This window comes from Lissotriton vulgaris, chromosome 6 (genome assembly GCF_964263255.1).
Source record: "Lissotriton vulgaris chromosome 6, aLisVul1.2, whole genome shotgun sequence".
In the NCBI taxonomy this organism is placed as follows: Eukaryota; Metazoa; Chordata; class Amphibia; order Caudata; family Salamandridae; genus Lissotriton; species Lissotriton vulgaris.
In genome coordinates this window covers 1,041,969,834-1,041,991,072 of record NC_141694.1, presented here as the reverse complement: position 1 = coordinate 1,041,991,072, position 21,239 = coordinate 1,041,969,834, and positions in this window count along the sequence as shown.

Sequence of the window (21,239 nt, the reverse complement as noted above, 5' to 3'; positions counted from 1 at the left end):
TCAACGTGTTACCAATCAACAATAGGCCTGATCACCAAACAATACACCCAACACTGTATATCCAGCAATGGAGGGGTCACTAAAAAACTTTATCGCTCCCTCAAGGGCCTAACTAGGTCCCTAAGCTGTGGTGTATCCAAATTCTAAAAATTTTTATATCATCATAATCCACCCAATGTGTAAGAAAAAAGTGTGGAGAGGAATTTAGGCACCTCACGGTCGTAACACAAAGGGGACTGCTAGCTGGTACTCGTCAGCAAGTGCACTTATCATCATTGGTTGCCACCTTTCCTGTTTAAAGAAACATGTGTGTATGTGTTATTTAACAAAAACCTTAACCCATGAAATCAGGCAAAACTCAAATCCTAAGTGTCATAACATGCTCCTAGCATGTACGCCCAATGGAGCCCAGGAGGATATAGACAGAGAATCCTCACAAATAAAACTTGGTGAAACTACCTAGCTGAAACTACCTTTATTTAATGCTGCTAGCTTCCCAAACTAAAAATGGTTCCAATCAAACCATAATCAATTGCACCGACATTTTTTATTGCCCATGAGGAATTTCAGGCAACTTCTTCAGGGCTGCTGGCGTTCCAAATTAAAATCTCACGGTAGGCTCACATCAAACCTATGATGGTATAAAAACAAGAGGAAACAACATCTGTGAACACACTCTGCTTAACACTGATCTAATGTGTTATTACTCTAAAATCATCTATCACCCACCATCCGGTTGCGTCCATCATACATACCTGCAATCATGCATGGTGGGAAGGGGAAGTCTGATATGCGTCAATCGATCGCGTTTCCCCACATTGAATGCCTAAAGGTCCTGTCACCTAAAAACACGTTTTTGAAAAAAAGAATTGAATTATTACAGTATATCTAGCTACCTCACATTCTGCATTCAATGCTGTTCGCGTCCAATGAAAAGATGAAGGACACAATGTGAAAGTGGCCCCACTTTTATGATGTGCATACACATATTATGCCCCTATTTTCAATAGCAAATGTGCACTCTCCTACAAGTTGTCATTGCCCTGTCCTCACTTAGATGCTAAAATAATGTACACGGCCCCTTGATAATTTAAAACCAAACAGTTTACCAAACTGTCGCTGTCAGTACTTTTCCTTAAAACAACCAGCCGGATTATTTATCCGGTAGTTCACAAGGAGAGCATAGCGCGTTTTTAGTCACATAAACTGCACGCAGCGCGGGCCGAGTCTTGATTATCCCATCACTTGAAAGACTCTGCTTAAAAAATACAGCCGAGTTGCTTTAGCCAGTAAATCACAAGGGGAGCATGGCGCGTTCTCATTTAATTAAAAAACTGGGCACGACACGGGCGAGATCCAGCTTCCTCCTCCCTCATGGCCCCCAAACAGTTCGTAATCACAGCGCGCTTACCGCTACTGGTTGTAGCCGGGCCCTTATTCAATGCCACACAGGGACTCCGATCAGGCGTGTCTTAATCCCTGCCTCTGCGCCCTGCAACTCCCGTCCAGCGCGAGATTCACGCCACTATCCACCGATCTGGCGGCCATCTTAGAACAGGTTAAAATGTTCAAAAACGCCGTCGGCCATCTTAGTGCGTGCAACCTTTGCTGAAAAAACTGAATACCACCCTCACTTTATGGTTCATTTCTAGACTATTTTTATAGAAACTATACACAATGTGCACCAAACTCGAGGTTGTTATATAATTTGCCGGTCAGTAGTTACCACCATGCAAATGAATCAACCTCCACCATTATGTGTAAACTGGAGTATTTTACAATAATTGTTATGGTGGCCAAAATCACCCGCTGGGTCATGTGATGCTCAACATACCAGGATTCTCACCCCTGCATAGCTGGCTGCATTCCAGTACATAAAAAATTCATCGGTGGATAGTGGCGTGAATTTCACGCTGGACGGGAGTTGCAGGGCGCAGATTAAGACACGACTGATCGGCGTCCCTACGTGGCATTGAATAAGGGCCTGGCTACAACCAGTAGCGGTAAGCGCACTGCGATTAGGAACTATTTGGGAGCCATGAGAAAGGAGGAAGCTGGATCTCGCCCGCGTCGTGCACAGTTTATTTAAATGAGAACGTGCCATGCTCCCCTTGTGATTTACTGGCTAAAGTAACTGGGCTGTATTTTTTAAGCAGAGTCTGATCGATTGACGCATATCAGACTTCCCCTTCCTACAATGCATGATTGCAGGTATATATGATGGACGCAACCGGATGGTGGGTAATAGATGATTTTAGAGTGATAACGCATTAGATGAGTGTTAAGCAGAGTGTGTTCACAGATGGCGTATCCCTTTTGTTTTTACACCATCATAGGTTTGATGTTTGCCTACCATAAGATTTTAATTTGGAACCCCAGCAGCCCTGAAGAAGTTGCCTTAAATTCCTCATGGGCAATGAAACATGTCGGTGCAATTGATTATGGTTTGATTGGAACAATTTTTAGTTTGGGAAGCTAGCAGCATTAAATAAAGGTAGTTTCAGCTAGGTAGCTTCACCAAGTTTTAGTTGTGAGGATTCTCTGTCTATATCCTCTTGGGGTCCATTGGGCGTACATGCCAGGAGCATGTTATGACACTTAGGGTTTGAGTTTTGCCTGATTTCAAGGTTTGTGTTAAATAACACATACACACATGTTTCTTTAAACAGGAAAGGTGGCAACCGATGATGATTAGTGGACTTGCTGACAAGTACCAGCTAGCAGTCCCCTTGGTGTTACGACCGTGAGGTGCCTCCTTTCCTCTCCACACTTTTTTCTTACACATTGGGTGGATTATGATGGTATAAACATTTTTAGAATTTGGATACACCACAGCTTAGGGACCTAGTTAGGCCCATGAGGGAGCGATACCGTTTTTTTGTGACCCCTCCATTGCTGGATATGCAGTGTTGGGTGTATTGTTTGGTGATCAGGCCTATTGTTGATTGGTAACAGAATCTTACCTTACCTACCTTCTGTCTTCAGCCATATCTACGCCTACCAATGAATGATTATGACCGATTCTTGCTAACGCGGTTTCGCTTAGGTTTTATATACAGATTAATTAGTTTCCCTGCAGTTAATGATTGGACATAACAGCTTTGCAAATGCCCTTGTGATAACACCTCCGATCAGTCTACGATACATGTGCTATTCTTCTGTAAATTTTACTCCTCCCCTAGGAAAAAATGGATTGTCCCTATTCTAAAAGAATCAGGAATGAGGCTCTGTCGCCCTGCTCTTCTGGTACTCCAGCAATTGGAGACAATTGTTTTGGTATTTTCAATTTTGGTCTTTTTAAAAAATGTTTTTAGATTGAGAAAACCATTTATAATGTGATATAGCTCTATGATGTTTCTCTTTTTTAACACATTTTAATGGTACATTTGTAATGTATGTTTAAATTGCATGTGCTTTTATGGTTATATATATCTATAACCACATAAATCATTTTGACTTTGTGTGGGTTCTTTCTTTCTAGATGTCACCTCTTAAATAAGGAAGTTAGATACCTAATTAGCTTGGGCCCAGAGGAATTCCTAGGTTCCAAAATTACTGTGAATGAATGAAAGAAACTAGAAAAGGGGACCAAAGGTCAAAACACCACTTGCTCTTAAAGCTGACTTTAATGTGTTGTATTGTCCCAAACATTAGCCGTATTTACCTTGAGAGGAGGACCCAAGTCACAACCTTTGTAAATCCCCACAGGTACTTGTAACCTAAACAAGTATTTGCAATGCAATAGGTCTCACATTTGTTCAACTTAGAGCTATTGGCGTTATAAATGACAATGTTTTATACTTATTTTTTTTTTTCAGTGGAGTTATTATTTAAAGAAAAAAATGTGCATCGTCCTGTGGTGTTCATGTAGTGAGACGGTACATTAAGGGGTTGATTCCGATTTGGGAAACAAATCCGTATGACGATTCAAATTCTTAGCCGTTTCCGTACGAATCATACTAATCCGTCCGAATCACGTAGTACGATCCGTAGGTAAAAAATACGTCCGAATCTTTGCGAACCGTACGAAAAGCAAGGGAAAAACCATACGAAACGGACCCTGAAAGTGAACCGTACTAATCGTAAACATGCTGTACGACCCGACAAGTACGATCCAGACCCGGGAATCAGAATGCGATTCGTATGGAAAACGTCGCATATGAGCTGCGATTCGTACGGAAAACTTCGCGTATGAGCGACCCACAAAATCCAATACGATACGCACCCCCCCTGAACGAAGCGCACGCTAACCTTGTAAAGTCGTCGCGTATGAGCCAACCACAAAATCAAATACGAGACGAACCCCCCCGGAACGAAGCGCACGCGAACCCCGTAAAAACGTCGCGTATGACCCAGCCACAAAATCAAATACGAGACAAACCACCCCGGAACGAAGTGCACGCGAACCTCTAAAAACTGCGCAAGGATGTAGAAAACGACTCATACCGCAACAACGTCACGTTGCACACACAAATAAACATAAGCAAATACAAGTAAACGAGCTGTGCTGAACCACGCGGACACTGTAAAACAGCACAAGGAGGGTGAAAACGACTCACACAACACCACAAATCACGTCTCCAGTATACAAACCATGGAAATGAATGTCCTGGCCAGATCCAAACAAGCAAACAGAGTGGCTAGCTCAGAAACACTCTTTACAACACACCCACCAAAAATTCAAACTAAGCCCCACCCACAAATAGACCAATACAAAGGGCCCACACACACAAACCATGATCCTTTGCAACAGACACCATTAGCAAGATACACTGACAACACACCACCAACTGCACACATCCACCTTCACACATACCCCCAATCACATTCTGACCCACACCTCCCCTTCACATTCACACCCACACACCCACATCCATACACACTGTCACCCCACACCATGTCCGCACAGAAGAATCCAAAGTTCACAAAGGAGGAGATGGAGATCCTTGTAGATGAAGTCATCAGAGTCGAGCCACAGCTGTTTGGCGCATTGGTCAGACGGACCAGCATAGCTGAGAAAATACAGCTGTGGAAGAGAATAGTCAATAGGGTCAATGCTGTTGCATCCATCAGATGCACAAGGAAGTATTGCCAGGCCAGGTGGTATGATCTGCGGAGGATGATCAAGCGGTAGATGGATGAGGAGTACCAACAGAGCCAGCACACTGGAGGTGGTGGTCCCCGCAAACCAGTATAGTACCAGCCCTGGGAGGAGAAGGTGATGGCCCTGCTACTGTTGGTGGGAGTAAATGGAATTGAAGGAGTCGTAGAGCCTGGTGAGTACACAAACAACTCATGTAAGATGGGGGTAATGGCATGCACACCCCAAGTACAAAAAATGCCTGCACCAACCCCCAATCACCCACTGACCCACAACTACATCCAAAAACAACGCTAATACCACTATCATGTGTATGCCCCTTTGAGAAAGCAAGGCTGTGCTATGTCCCATGCTACAGGAAGCACAGACCCAAAAATGGACGTCCGGTACGCTGGGAGGGTGGGTGTCAAAAAATGCATTGTGGGATTTCAAATCAGACCCAATCGCATGGGCGTCCGCGGGGGGGGGGCAAGGGGGGCTCTTGCCCCCCCTGGATCGCCAGTGCGTCTGGTGTGGGCCCAGTCAGGGCCGGACCTAGTCCATCATGCTTTTGAAATGGTGACATTGTTCCAGGTGGCAGCCCCCTCCAATGGGTGGGAAGGGTGCAAGGGGGTGTCCGAGAAGGGTGCAAGGCAGAGGGCGAGAAGGGTGCAAGGGGAAGGGGGAGAAGGATGCAAGGGGGAGGGGGAGAAGGGTGCAAGGGGGAGGGGGAGAAGGGTACAAGGGGGAGGGAGAGAAGGGTGCAAGGGGGAGGGGGAGAAGGGTGTAAGGGGGAAGGGGAGAAGGGTACAAGGGGGAGGGGGAGAAGGGTGCAAGGGGGAGGGGGAGACTGCAACTACCAGCATGGCCTGTCACACACCCCTTAAACAAACATACCCTCCTGGGACAGGTAATGAAGTGCCCCACTGTCACAATGGTCATGTAACCCAACAAAACCAATACATATCTGATGAAGCATCCAAGCAAAAAATGCAAGGTACAGATTCACAAGCCCCTTGCACTTCTTTCACGATGCCCTTGCGTCACCTTTGTGACGCAGCAGCCGCACAAAACAGGTGCCATGGTGCTGTGCATTTACAAGGTGACACATCTGGGAGATGTGTCACGTTCTAAAGCCCTGCGCCAGAAGTAAGTGTTCTGGCGCGGGTGGGGTGGGTGTTCATTCTGGCACAGCAACACCTCCCAAAAGTGGCTGAGTGAAACCTACAAGATTTCACTCAGTCACTTTTAAGCACAAGCTGCATCAAAACCCAGTGCATGCTTGAAGCAGGCATAAGGATTGGTGCAGCATTGTGCATATAGGGCCCCACAGAGCATTGCTGGAGCTGCGTTGGGCCGATGATGCAACTCCAGCAATGCGCTACTTCTACGTCAAAGATGCGTTACGCAGCTGTGACGTCTTTCCCCCATGGTGCTCTGCATTGTAAATGTGTTGCATCCATGCTGGCATAGCTGTGGTGCACAATGACTGGCCAATCCCTGCTGATATGCAGGGCTGTGCCAGTTATTGTAAATATGCCCCCACCTGTCAATGACTCTGGAGCACAGATCAATCTGACCCCACAACATACCCATCCACAAGTGAACATTGAGGACAATCCAAAGCATAGACAACTACCAGGTAGAACAGTGCCAACTACAATGTGTCTGAAAAATGGGTGTTGCATTAAATGACATTAACATTGTCTGTCTTCCATACCCACAGGGCAACGTGCGGAATCTACTCCCAACAATCGGGGTGATGAATCACAGTCCCAGGCTCCACAGGCCCCTCATCCCACCGACAGCGATCCTCTCACCACTCCACAGATGACCCCGACCAACCTGGTACCTCTGGGGCAGCACCTGGATCAGTAACATCTGCGCAAACCACCACTACCATTACTGCCACATTCCAGCAGACATCTGCCCACAGTCAACAACTGAGCCAGTCTGAAAATAAGGAACAAGATTCGCCGGGCACCCAGGAGGTGGCAGGCAACACCACCACTGCCATCCCTCAGGGGTCCCGTCGACTCGATGTGCCCACAACGGCAGGCCAGGCTCGTGTGGGCAGGGGTGGTTGGAGAACCTGGCCAGCCAGCTGTAGGCCCTGGTATGTCTCAACTATGCAGCATCATGGAGACATACCGGCGGGACACCAGGGAGTTCAGCCAGGTAGTAGCTGTAAGGGGACAATCATCAGATGATGACCTCAATCTTGTCCAAGTCCAGCCCCAGATGGCTGATGTTCATCCAATCGTCAAGGCACCATATGCCCTCTTGAAGGTTGGATCTGGGAGTGGCTGGGTCTCTGGTGAGAGTGAGGAGCTGCTGGGTGATGATGAGGTTGTGTGCGCATGTGATGGTGGAGAGGGGGGCTAAGGAGACATTGAAGATTGTGACCCTGAGAGATGAGCCCTGGGGCATTGGCCCGGTGATCCCAGTGTACTAAGGGCTGAAGGGGGAGGCAGACTCTCTGGGCCTTGCTGGTGAGGTACTTGGCGATTTCATCCTAGGCCCTCCTCTGGATCCCAGTGTTGGAGATGTGTGATCTGACAGTGTGGTAGCACATAGTTTAGAATGCTGTTGAGAGGTCGAGGGGGTGAGGGTGGTGGTCTCACTATTGTTGAGCAGGGTCCAAGATGTCGTTGGTGGTGGCAATGAGGGCTGTTGCAGTGGTGTGATGACTGTGGAAGATGGACTGGAGCGGGTTGCCTGGCGGTGTTTGCTTGGAGGGAGTTGGTCAGTTGCTCGTTGACTGTCTTCTTGATGACATTTGCCGGGTTGGAACCAGGGTGATGTTCCTGGCGATCCTGCGGTACTGCCGTCCAGTGTTATAGAAGGGCCTAGGTCTCTGCATGCCTCCAGCTCCCATGGAATGTGGCATACTCAAAGGAGACATTCATGACGTGCCGGAGGTGGGCTCCAAGGATGGGGTATGCTGTGATTGAGATGTTGTGTGGGAAGGGTCCTGAAGGAGAGCCAGAGTGGATTGTGTACATGAGCCGGGTGGTGTCTTTGCTGCTGACGGGAGTCCAGGAACTGAGGGGGGTATGTCCTGTGGATAATAGCGCTGTCTGTCTCTGTGTGGCGAGGCTGTCGTGTACGTCCATGAGCTTGCAGTGGTAGAATGTTGCGAGGGATCCCCTTGGCCTTGCAAGGGTGGGATATCTTTTGGATGGAGAGCTGGGGTTAGATAGTTCACACACGATGCTTATTGCCGCATTGCCTGATTATAGCGTAACGCTATTTTGCATAGCCCACATCGAGTTTATTGGATTGTGTGCATATTGGCCATCGTAGCGCTTTTGCAGGTTCGCATTGTGTTCTCATTTAATCTGTGCCTGATTGTGCCTGTGCCTCTGCCCACCCCAATCTCGTCCTGTTTGCATTCATTTTGCTGCCATCTTGTTGTTGTGCCTTCCAGCCCGCCTCTCCACCCCGCTCCCGCCTCCCAGCTGATCCTCCCTGCCACAGAAAAGTTAAGGACGATCTCGCAGTCCACAGCGCTGTGACCGTCCTGACTCCTTCAGAAGCGGTCGCTCCCCACGCTCCCTGGCTCCAGCAGGTATCGTAGCGCTTCATCGCAACTGCCCCCATTACAGACGCTATTGTGCTCTGCTTTGCTATTGCTCCCATTACTGATTGTGCTCCGTTTTGATTATTTAAAATTGCCGCATTGTCTGATTATAGCGTAACGCTATTTTGCATAGCCCACATCGAGTTTATTGGATTGTATGCATATTGGCCATCGTAGCGCTTTTGCAGGCTCGCATTGTGTTCTCATTTAATCTGTGCCTGATTGTGCCTGCGCCTCTGCCCACCCCAATCTCGTCCTGTTTGCTTTCGTTTTGCTGCCATCTTGTTGTTGTGCCTTCCAGACCGCCTCTCCACCCCGCTCCGGCCTCCCAGCTGACCCTCCCTCGCTCCGCCCCCCCCCATATCCACCTATGTCAGAACAGCTGACGCGCAGCGAGCGCGTCCCGGCCTGGACCGCGCCCAGCGCCAGACCCCCTGGCCCCCGCAAACTCCTCTCCACCCGCATAACGTACGACTCCGCTACCCTCTCTGCATTTAACCCCGGCCGACCCCCAAACTGCTACCAAGCGGCCCCAGGACACACCCATGGACCCTTCACCTGCCACTCCTGCAAGTTCGAGTGCATCAGGACCCACACCAAATCCAAAGACTCCAAACAGAGCTCCGACACTAACCACCTGAAGTGCATCCTACCCAACACCCGCTCGGTCCACAGACACGCCATTGAACTTTGGAACCTACTCGACACCACATCACCGGACGTCGCCTTTCTTACAGAAACCTGGATGAACGCCTCATCAGCGCCCGACATCACCATAGCCATCCCGGACGGCTACAAGATCATCCGAAAGGACCGCATCAACCAAACAGGAGGAGGAATCGCCATCGTTCATAAGAACACCATCCGCATCACGACCAGTTCCGATGACAACCTCACAACCGCCGAACCTTCACTTCCAGATTCACACCGACCCTAAGACCACACTCAGAGGCACCCTCATCTATAGACCACCCGGACCCCGCACACAATTCAGCGAAGACATCACTGACTTCATCAGCCCTCACGCCCTCCCCTCCGAGGACTACATCTTACTGGGAGACCTCAACTTCCACCTGGAAAAGAACAACGACAGCAACACTACCACCCTTCTGGACAACCTCGCCAATCTCGGACTCAAACAACTTGTCGACACCCCCACCCACTTTGCCGGGCACACGCTCGACCCAATCTTCACCTCCAGCAAGCACATCTCCTTTAATCACACCACAGCTCTCCATTGGACGGACCACAGCTGCGTTCACTTCAACTACAAAAAGACCACGACCCACAACCACCCACAACCTATTCCCCGGAAAAACTGGAGTAAAATTACTACCGACAGCTCTTCACATCGCTTCACCAAAACCCTCCTGCAAAATCATCGAACCCAAAGCAAGCAGTCACCAACCTCACACAATGGATCACCCACAGCGCTGATGAACTAGCACCCCTGAAAAACCATCAAATCAAACAAGGCAGCAAAAAAGCCCCCTGGTTTAATGATGACCTTAAGAAATCCAAGAAGATCAGTCGCACCCTCGAGAAAGCCTGGCGAAAAAACCCAACCACTGACAACCTGACCACCTTCAAGAACACCACCCGCAAACACCACCAACTGATCCGATCCACCAAGAAATCAGCATTCAAGGATCGACTCGACAACAACGCCCACAACAGCAAAGAACTATTCAACATGGTCAAAGAGTTTACCAACCCCACCGCCGGCACCAACGACATCACTCCATCCCAAGACCTCTGCGACTCTCTAGCCTCGTTCTTCCACAACAAAATCGCCGACATACATAACAGCTTTGGAGACCAGCCCACCCCACCTACCTCCGAACTAAATCCCCCCTCCAACAACCTTTACGCCTGGAACCCATTCACCACTGAAGACACCATCCGCCTGATGAACACCATTCACTCAGGATCGCCAACCGACCCATGTCCCCCCCACATTTTCAACAAAGCAGACTCCATTATCGCACCCCATCTCCGAGACGTCATCAACTGCTCCCTTAACTCCGCCACCTTCCCGGAAAGCTGGAAACACGCCGAATTCAGCGCCCTCTTGAAGAAACCTACAGCGGACCCCACTGAACTTAAGAACTACCGCCCCATTTCGCTCCTCCCTTTCCCTGCCAAAGTCATTGAGAAAGCCGTCAACTCGCCGCCTTCCTCGAATCCAACAAATCCCTCGACCCTTCACAGTCCGGCTTCCGAGCCAAACACAGCAGCGAGACCGCCCTCATCGCAGCAACAGACGACATTCGAACTCTACTGGACAATGGAGAAACTGCTGCCCTCATCCTACTTGACCTCTCCGCAGCCTTCGACATGGTCTGTCATAGCACCCTCATACAACGCCTCAGCAACGTCGGAATACAAGGAAAAGCATTAGAATGGATAATCTCGTTCCTCGCCGGAAGAACCCAGAGAGTCCGCCTCCCCCCTTTTAGATCAGAGGCCACGGAAGTCATCTGCGGCATACCCCAAGGATCCTCACTCAGTCCCACCCTCTTCAACGTATACATGAATCCCCTCGCATCCATTGCGCGCCAACACAACCTCAACATTATCTCCTACGCAGACGACACTCAGCTGATCCTATCCCTCACCAAAACCCAAACACCGCCAAAACCAACCTACACGAAGGGATGAAAGAAGTAGCCGAGTGGATGAAGAACAGCCGTTAAAACTTAACTCAGACTAAACGGAAGTCCTCATCTTAGGATCTTCCCCCTCCGCCTGGGACGACTCATGGTGGCCACCGGCCCTGGGAACCGCACCCATACCAACAGACCACGCACGTAACCTGGGCTTCATCTTAGACTCCTCCCTCTCGATGACCAGACAAGTCAACGCCATCTCATCATCATGCTTCAACATCCTACGTATGCTCAACAAAATCTTCCGTTGGATCCCCACCGAAACAAGAAAGATGGTCACCCATGACTGGGCACAAGCCGACTAGACTACGGAAACACCCTTTACGCCGGAACCACAGCCAAACTACAGAAAAAACTCCAACGCATCCAAAACGCCTCAGCCAGACTCATCCTAGACATCCCCCGCCAAGCTCACTTTTCCGGTCACCTGAGAGACCTCCACTGACTCCCCGTCAACAAGAGAATACCGTTCCGCCTCCTCACCCACGCACACAAAGCCCTCTACGACCTAGGACCCAAATACCTCAACACGCGCCAGTCCTTCTACACCCCCACCCGCCAACTTCGATCGTCCAATCAAGCCCTCGCCGCAATTCCACGCATCCAAAGATTCACCATGCGAGGAAGATCCTTCTCCTACTTAGCGGGCAAGACCTGGAATTCCCTACCCACCCACCTCCGCCTCACACAGAACCACCTCTCCTTCAGGAAACAACTAAAAACGTGGATATTTGATAAGTAAAGCTCCCCCCTCCCTCAAGCGCCTTCAGACCCTCTGGGTGAGTAGTGCGCTATACAAATTCAAACTTGACTTGACTTGATGTTGTGTGTGTTGGTGCCTATGCCCTACCTGAAGGATGTCCTCTTGTCCGTGCTGATGATATGATGATGTCTGTGTGTGGCGGGTTTCAGGGCTGAAAGATAACTGATTGTTGTTTGTTTCGCAAGGTTTGCACGAGAGTCCGGCTAAACCTGTATGAATCCAGTAGGTGTGCCTTGTCCCAGTTGGCTTAACTGTTGTTGTACTTCACAGGAAAGTCCGCCAATGTGGCAAGAGTGTTGGTCAGTCGCTGATCCAGTGTTTGAGGTTGCAGGGTGTGGCGGTGGCGGTGGCGTTGGTTGGAGTGTCCTGGGCGAGGGTGCCACACAGCTCGTCTGTGGTGACTTAGGTCAAGCATCTCTGGGGCATCTGTAGCGGAGTGTGGGGCAGTGTGTTGCTTGTCGGAGAACTAGATGCAAATGTTGATGTACCAATGAAGGAGGGTGGTGTGGTTGTCCTTCAGCCAGAAGTTGCTGTCCCCCTGCCACATGTAGTCTGTGTAGGTGAGGGCCTGCATGCTGATGTAGTTGTTGATGGCTTAGCTGAATTGTGGGTGTATGCCTGGAGATCTGTAGATGAGTGTTAGACTAAGGGTGGTCAGGGGGTTGGTGTGAAAGTGCAGGTGCTTCACAATGCTGAGCGTGTCCTTGTTGTTCTATGTGACTCTGAGGGTGTACTTCAGAATGAATTGCAATTCATCCTCCTGGATTGTTGGTGCAGTCCCTGCGGGTGATCAATGTTGAAGTTGTGTGCTTAGGATGCGTCAACCAGGTTACTGTAATGAAGGCGATATGTGGCGCTGTTGTGTTGAGGAGGTAACAGAGTCTAATGGCGTGCTGGTGGATGGAGCGTGTGTGCAGTAGGAGGCACAAGGCCTGGTTGTACGGACATGGTCTGTGAGGCGGGGCAGCGCGGTGTAGGCAGTTGGAGTTGCACACACAGCATGTGAAGCTGTTGTGTGTGCGCTTTGGGGTTGCCTGATAGCAGGTGGTTGATTGTCTGGTGTTCATTGTTTGGAGTGTGGCTGGAGCATAAGTCTGTTGTTTTACGTGGGTCATGCAAGGAGCAGAGGGTCTTGCACTGTGCACGTTGCAGGCGCTGATGGGCGCTGATGGTCCTGCCTTTGGTACCGAGATGGCACAACAGTGGCACAGACAAGCTTCTGCCTGCATTAAGAATGGGTGGAGGGAGGAGCATCTGGGTGGTGTGTGGGTTGCAGAGTCAGGGAACTTGGTGGTGCGGTGACGCAGGGGAGGCAGCACTAGGAATGTGTGAACACCTGACGGCGGAAGGTGTGAGACACCAGGCAAAAAGTAACACACAAAGACAAGGCGGTTAGAAAGGCACAGTGTAACAGGTGTATGGAAAGGAAGGAGTGTCTGGTTACTCATGGGTCACTCAAAGACACATCCCCCGCAAGAGCCTTAAGAAGCTCGTCCAATGAGGGAGGGAATTAGGTAAACACAAGGAATCCCCACAAGAGCCAGTCATCGGCTCGTCCAACTGGGCTTTAAAATGCCTAACAGAACAAGCTGCTGGTCCGGAACTCAACCGAGGGAGTAATGAGGAGCGATGGCACAAAAGCCCCCCTATCATCAACAGGATATGCAGCACACCACAGGAGAATCCTGGAATTTACGGCACCCGACTGGTGCCACGGAAGCATTTACATTTGCTACAGCGCAACGTTGTGTAGCCATCAGAGCAACGTTCTTGGCTTCATTGGAATAGAAATTTCTTATCAACTTACCGAGAAGGCTTGCAAAGCAATGTTCTCCACTGGCCCTGAGGAAGCGATGTGACAGTAACATGACATACTGGCACAAAGGGCACTGCATCCATACGAAGAGGCTCACAGGACAGTTGACAGAACATGTGGTACATACGCTGGCCCACACCTTCACAACATGTTTGTTGGAAATCAAAATGTACTGGCACACAAGATTAAGCGGATGAGACAAACACATCCTGCTGCACACAGCAAGGCTGCAATTCCCCATAGGGCCTGTTGTTGTGATGTCCCACACAATGTCAACACGTGGTATCCGCAATGTGTCAGGGGCAAGGTTTACACACATTGATGCCTTCACCAGAGTCAACACTCCACTACAGATGACTGTCAAGAAGGGTGACTGTCATGTCATGGGAGTGGTGCAACATGTAATTTGATCCATGCTGATGAGACATGTATGCATGGTACTACAACATGCACAGAAACAGTTCCCACACACTCCCAACCCATACCAACACAAAAAAGCCTGTTTGGATCTCTTACCGGAACTGACATTTACACATGTCCGTGCATGGAACGCTGATTCAGCCCACGTTGCAATCATCATGAGGAATAGCAGGAGGACAAAGATGACACGAACAGACAACAGGCACAGCAACCTAGGAAACCGGTAAAAATCTTTGCAAAAGACATGGGCAGTTACGAAACAGGAACTATCTAGGACACATGCAAATTTAAAGGAAAGTCATTGGGCATTACTGTGTGACATGACATCAGCACTTGCGTGACACATCAGAACACACATCAAAGTCACTTTGCATACAGTCAGCTGGACCCACACATTGAAATATATGCCACTCAAAGCTATAAGCTTGCTCACTCATTCCCGGTGACTGACAATTATGAGAAGAAGTTGCGTATGAGTTGACTCCGGATATCATCCTCCTCCTCCTCATCACTTGCATCGTGACCAAGCCGGTGATCCTCAATGAGTGAATATTCCTGCCCCACAGAATCCAGGAGGAGTGGCACTGCCTTCTCAACTGCCATGTTGTGCAGCATGCAGCAAACGATGAAGACCGTACAGACCTTGTCCGGTGCATATGGGAGGGATCCGCCGGTCTTATCGAGGTTCCGGAATCGGCTCTTCAGGAGGCCAAACGTCCTCTCAATCACTCGCCACCTTCCTAACTGAAACATGGATGAACGCTTCCTCCGCCCCAGACATCACCATTGCCATCCCTGAAGACTATAAGATCACACGCAAGGACCGCACCGGCCACACAGGAGGAGGAATTGCTATCGTCCATAAGAAATCTATCCGCATCTCAACCAGCTCTGACGCCAACCTCGCCAACTCCGAACACCTTCACTTCCAGATCCACATCGACCCCAAGACCACACTCAGAGGCACCCTCCTCTACAGACCACCAGGACCCCGTGCAAAATTCAGTGAAGACATCACGGACTTCGTCACTCCACACGCGCTCCCCTCCAAAGACTACATCCTTCTGGGAGACCTCAACTTTCACCTTGAAAAGATCAACGACCGCAACACCACCACCCTCTTGGACAACCTCGCCAACCTCGGACTTAAACAACTAGTCATTTCCCCCACCCACATCGCAGGTCACACACTCGACCCCATCTTCACCTCCAGCAATCATGTCTCCTTCAGCCACACTACGGATCTCCTCTGGACTGACCACAGCTGCGTTCACTTCACCTACAACAAGCCAAAACCCACCAACCACCTCCAACCAACTCTGCAAAGAAACTGGAACAAAATCACCACCGACCAGATCTCCGCATCGCTCCTTCTAAACACCCCAGCCCACTCTTCTAACCCAAACCAAGCCGCCGCTAACCTCACCCTATGGCTATCCAACACCGCCGACACCTTAGCACCACTGAAAAAACGTCAAAGCAAACCTGGCAGCAAGAAGGCCTCATGGTTCAACGATGATCTCAAGAAGTCCAAGAAACTCTGCCGCTCCCTTGAAAAGGCCTGGAAAAAAGACCCAACCACTAGCACCAAGGACGCCTTCAAAAACGCCACCCGCACTCACCACCAACTAATCCGAAAGGCCAAGAAAACAGCATTCAAGGATCGACTTGACAACAACGCCCACAACAGCAAGGAACTTTTCAACATCGTCAAGGAATTTTCCAACCCCTCGGCCAACTCTAACGACATCACCCCCTCTCAAGCCCTCTGCGACTCCCTAGCCTCATTCTTCCACAACAAGATTGCAGACATCCACAACAGCTTCGACAACCAACCCAGAGACCAACCCACCCAACCATTTGCTGAACATTCTCCCCCCGCGAACACCCTTAACGACTGGAACCCAATCTCCACTGAGGACACAATCCGCCTGATGAATTCCATCCACTCAGGATCCCCCACAGACCCATGTCCTCATCACATCTTCAACAAAGCAGACTCCGTCATAGCACCGCACCTCCGAGACGTCATCAACTGCTCCTTCAACTCCGCCACCTTCCCGGAAGACTGGAAACACGCTGAACTCACCGCCCTTCTGAAAAAACCCACAGCGGACCCCACCGAACTCAAAAATTACCGCCCCATTTCGCTCCTTCCATTCCCGGCCAAAGTCATCGAGAAAGCCGTCAACAACCAGCTCGCCGCTTTCCTCGAAGCCAACAAATCCCTCGACTCCTCACAATCTGGCTTCCGAGCAAAACACAGCACTGAGACCGCCCTCATCGCAGCAACAGACGACATTCGAACTCTACTGGACAATGGAGACACAGTCGCCCTCATCCTCCTCGACCTCTCTGCAGCATTCGACACAGTCTGCCACAGCACCCTGTTACAACGCCTCAATAACATCGGAATACAAGGAAAAGCACTTGAATGGATCACCTCGTTCCTCACCGGAAGAACCCAGAGAGTCCGCCTCCCACCATTCAAGTCCGAGGCCACCGAAGTCATCTGTGGCGTACCACAAGGATCCTCACTCAGCCCCACCCTCTTCAACGTATACATGAGCCCCCTCGCGGCCATCGCCCGCCAACACAACCTCAACATCATCTCTTACGCGGATGACACTCAACTAATCCTTTCTCTCACCAATGACCCCAGCAACGCCAAAACTAACCTACACGAAGGAATGAAAGAGGTTGCCGAATGGATGAAAGAAAGCCGTCTGAAACTGAACTCAGACAAAACAGAAGTCCTCATCTTAGGTACATCCCCCTCTGCATGGGACGACTCTTGGTGGCCGGAAGCCCTTGGTAAAGCACCCATCCCGACAGACCACGCACGGAACCTAGGCGTGATCCTGGATTCCTCACTTTCAATGAACAGACAAATCAGCGCCGTATCCTCTTCCTGCTTCAACATTCTCCGCATGCTCAGGAAAACATTTCGCTGGATCCCCACCGAAACAAGGAAAACAGTCACCCATGCTCTAGTCACGAGCCGACTGGACTACGGAAACACCCTCTACGCAGGTACTACCGCTAAACTCCAGAAGAAACTCCAACGAATCCAAAACGCCTCAGCCAGGATCATATTAGACATCCCGCGCAACGAACACATCTCTGGCCACCTGAAAGACCTCCACTGGCTACCCGTCAATAAGAGAATCACTTTCCGACTGCTAACCCACGCACACAAATCACTCTACGACATCGGACCAGAATGCCTCAACTCACGACTGTCCTTCTACACCCCCTCCCGCCAACTACGTTCTTCCAGCCAAGCCCTCGCCACTGTACCTCGCATCAACAAGACCACCATGGGAGGCAGATCCTTCTCATACCTGGCTGCTAAAACATGGAACTCACTCCCCGCTTACCTTCGCCTCACCCAGAACCACCTAGCATTCAGAAAGCTACTTAAAACGTGGATATTTGACAAGTAATCCTCCTCCCCTTTCTAAGCGCCTTGAGACCCTCTGGGTAGGTAGTGCGCTATATAAATTCTCTGACTTGACTTGACTATAGGTGGGTCAGGAGATGCCGTCAGAGCAAAAGATACTGAAACACACAGGACAAACAGAGTTTACCCACCAACAAGACTTGTTGCGCAACTGCAGCATCATTTGTGACACCCTGCTACGCCTTAAGACCCTCTAGTCCTTGCATGACCCACGTAAAACAACAGAATTATGCTCCAGCCACCCTCCAAACAATGAACACTAGACAATCAACCAGCTGCTATCAGGCAACCCCAAAGCGCACACACAACAGCTTCACATGCTGTGTGTGCAACTCCAACTGCCTACACCGCGCTGCCCCGCCTCACAGACCATGTCCGTACAACCCGGCCTTGTGCCTCCTACTGCACACCCGCTCCATCCACCAGCACGCCATTAGACTCTGTTACCTCCTCAACACAACAGCCCCACATATCGCCTTCATTACAGTAACCTGGTTGAACGCATCCTAAGCACACAACTTCAACATTGATCACCCGCAGGGACTGCACCAACAATCCAGGAGGATGAATTGCAATTCATTCTGAAGTATACCCTCAGAGTCACATAGAACAAATAGGACACGCTCAGCATTGTGAAGCACCTGCACTTTCACACCAACCCCCTGACCACCCTTAGTCTAACACTCATCTACAGATCTCCAGGCCTACACCCACAATTCTGCTAAGCCATCAACAACTACATCAGCATGCAGACCCTCACCTACACAGACTACATGTGGCAGGGGGACAGCAACTTCTGGCTGAAGACAACCACACCACCCTCCTTCATTGGTACATCAACATTTGCATCTAGTTTTCCGACAAGCAACACACTGCCCCACACTCCGCTACAGATGCCCCAGAGATGCTTGACCTAAGTCACAACAGACGAGCTGTGTGGCACCCACGCCCAGGACACTCCAACCAATGCCACTGCCTCACCCTGCAACCTCACACACTGGATCAGTGATTGACTAACACTCTTGCCACATTGGCGGACTTTCCTGTGAAGTACAACAACAGTTAAGCCACCTGGGACAAGGCAAAACTACTGGACTCATACAGGTCTAGCCGAACTCTTGTGCAAACCTTGCAAACAAACAACCATCAGTTATCTTTCAGCCCTGAAACCCGCCACACACAGACATCACCATAACATCAGCATGGACAAGAGGACATCCTTCAGGTAGGGCAGAGGCACCAACACACACAACATCAAGGAGCTCATAAGCATCGTGTGTGAACTATCTAACCCCAGCTCTCCATCCAAAAGATATCCCACCCTTGCAAGGCCAAGGGGATCCCTCGCAACATTCTACCACTGCAAGCTCATGGACGTACACGACAGCCTCGCCACACAGAGACAGACAGCGCTATTATCCACAGGACATACCCCCCCTCAGTTCCTGGACTCCCGTCAGCAGCAAAGACACCACCCGGCACATGTACACAATCCACTCTGGCTCTCCTTCAGGACCCTTCCCACACAACATCTCAATCACAGCATACCCCATCCTTGGAGCCCACCTCCGGCACATCATGATTGTCTCCTTTGGGTATGGCACATTCCATGGGAGCTGGAGGTATGCAGAGACCCAGGCCCTTCTATAACAATGGACGGCAGTACCGCAGGATCGCCAGGAACATCACCCTGGTTCCCTATGCGGCAAATGTCATCAAGAAGACAGTATTTATTATTATTTTTATTTTATGATTTCTAGAGCGCCTGGTGACCCGTAGGCATCCCCGCGCTATAAATCTGTGCAGACCAAAAGGGGGGAAGAGGGGAAGGATTATTTGGGAAACAGAAGGGTCTTGAGTTTCTTACGAAACAGGGTGTGCGAGGGTTCCAGACGAAGGCTGTGAGGGAGTGCGTTCCAGCCTCTGGAAGCTTGGACCGCAAAAAGCGACGGCCGCCGGTTCTAGCCTTCCTGAATTTAGGTACAGTGGCCAGATGTTCGGCGTCAGAGCGGAGGGGTCTGGAAGCTTTATATGGTGTAACCATGTGTCTTAGTGCGGCTGGGCCAACTCCATTGATAAGCTTATGGGTGGTGCACAGGGCTTTAAATTCTACTCTCTGGCGGACAGGAAGCCAGTGTAGGGCTTTGAGGGCAGGCTTGGCTGAAACTCTGGGGGGGAGGTTCATAATAAGCCTGGCCGCCGCATTTTGGGTGCGTTGGAGTTTGGCCAGGGTGTTTTCCTGAGCCCCGAGATAGATGGCGTTGCTGTAGTCGAGCCGGGCTAAGACAAGTCCCTGGATCAGTAATTTCCTAGATAGCGGGGGGAGAAGGGGTAGAATCTTACGCACGGATCGCAAGAGACCAATGCACGTACCAGCAGTCTTGGTCGCCTGCGTCTTCATGGTTAGGTCGGGTTCCAACCATACTCCTAAAGTTTTGATCTCCTTTTTAGGTGCGGGGATTTCGCCAAAGGAGTCAGGCCAAACTGAAGGTGGAATGGATGTCCATTTGTTGCCCAGAAGCATGATCTCGGTCTTTGCACCGTTCAGCTTCAAGGCCGAGTCACACATCCAGGTGTGGATGTCCTGAAGACAGTTCAGCAGGCTGTTAGGATGGTTATCCAGGTGAGACAGGGAGACGACTAGTTGAGTGTCGTCTGCGTAGTTTATTATTTTAATACCATAAGGGGCCATATAAACATTAAACAGGGTGGGGCTGAGCGACGACCCCTGGGGAACTCCGTTCTTGAGAGGAAGAGGTTCTGACCGAGAGTTACCGTCCCACACCTGAAAGGAGCGGTTGGAGAGAAAGGATTCAATCCATGCTTGCGCCGTGCCCACAATTCCTGCCTTGGCCAGGCGATGTAATAAGACACGGTGATCCACCGTATCAAAGGCGGCGCTAAGGTCCAGGAGGATCACTGCGCCCGATCCTCCTGAGTCCAGAATGCCCCTTGCCTCCTCGATGACAGAGAGGAGGGCGGTGTCCGTACCATGGCCGGGTCGGAACCCGGTTTGGGATTGGCGCAAGAGATGGTTGGTCTCAAGGAATTGGGACAGTTGCGAGTTGACCAGCTTTTCCGCCATCTTACTGATACAGGGGAGCAGCGAGATAGGGCGGTAGTTAGCCATGTCGTCCGGGTTGAGTTGGGGCTTTTTTAGCAGGGCCTTAACAACTGCATTCTTCCAGTTGGGGGGCACCGTGCCTTCCGACAAGGAAGTGTTGATAAGGTCCTTGATGATAGGGGCTATATTGTGAGATACCTTTTTTAGGAATCTAGCCGGGGCTGGATCGAGAGGGGAGCCACTTTTCATTTGTTCCAGCGTGGAAGTGACTTCAGAAAGGGCGACTGCTCTGAAAGTGTCCAGCTGTGGATTGTCGTTACCGACCGCTATGTCCGAGATGGAAGGGGGGCTAATGGTTGGTAGGGAGTCCAGTATCCGCAA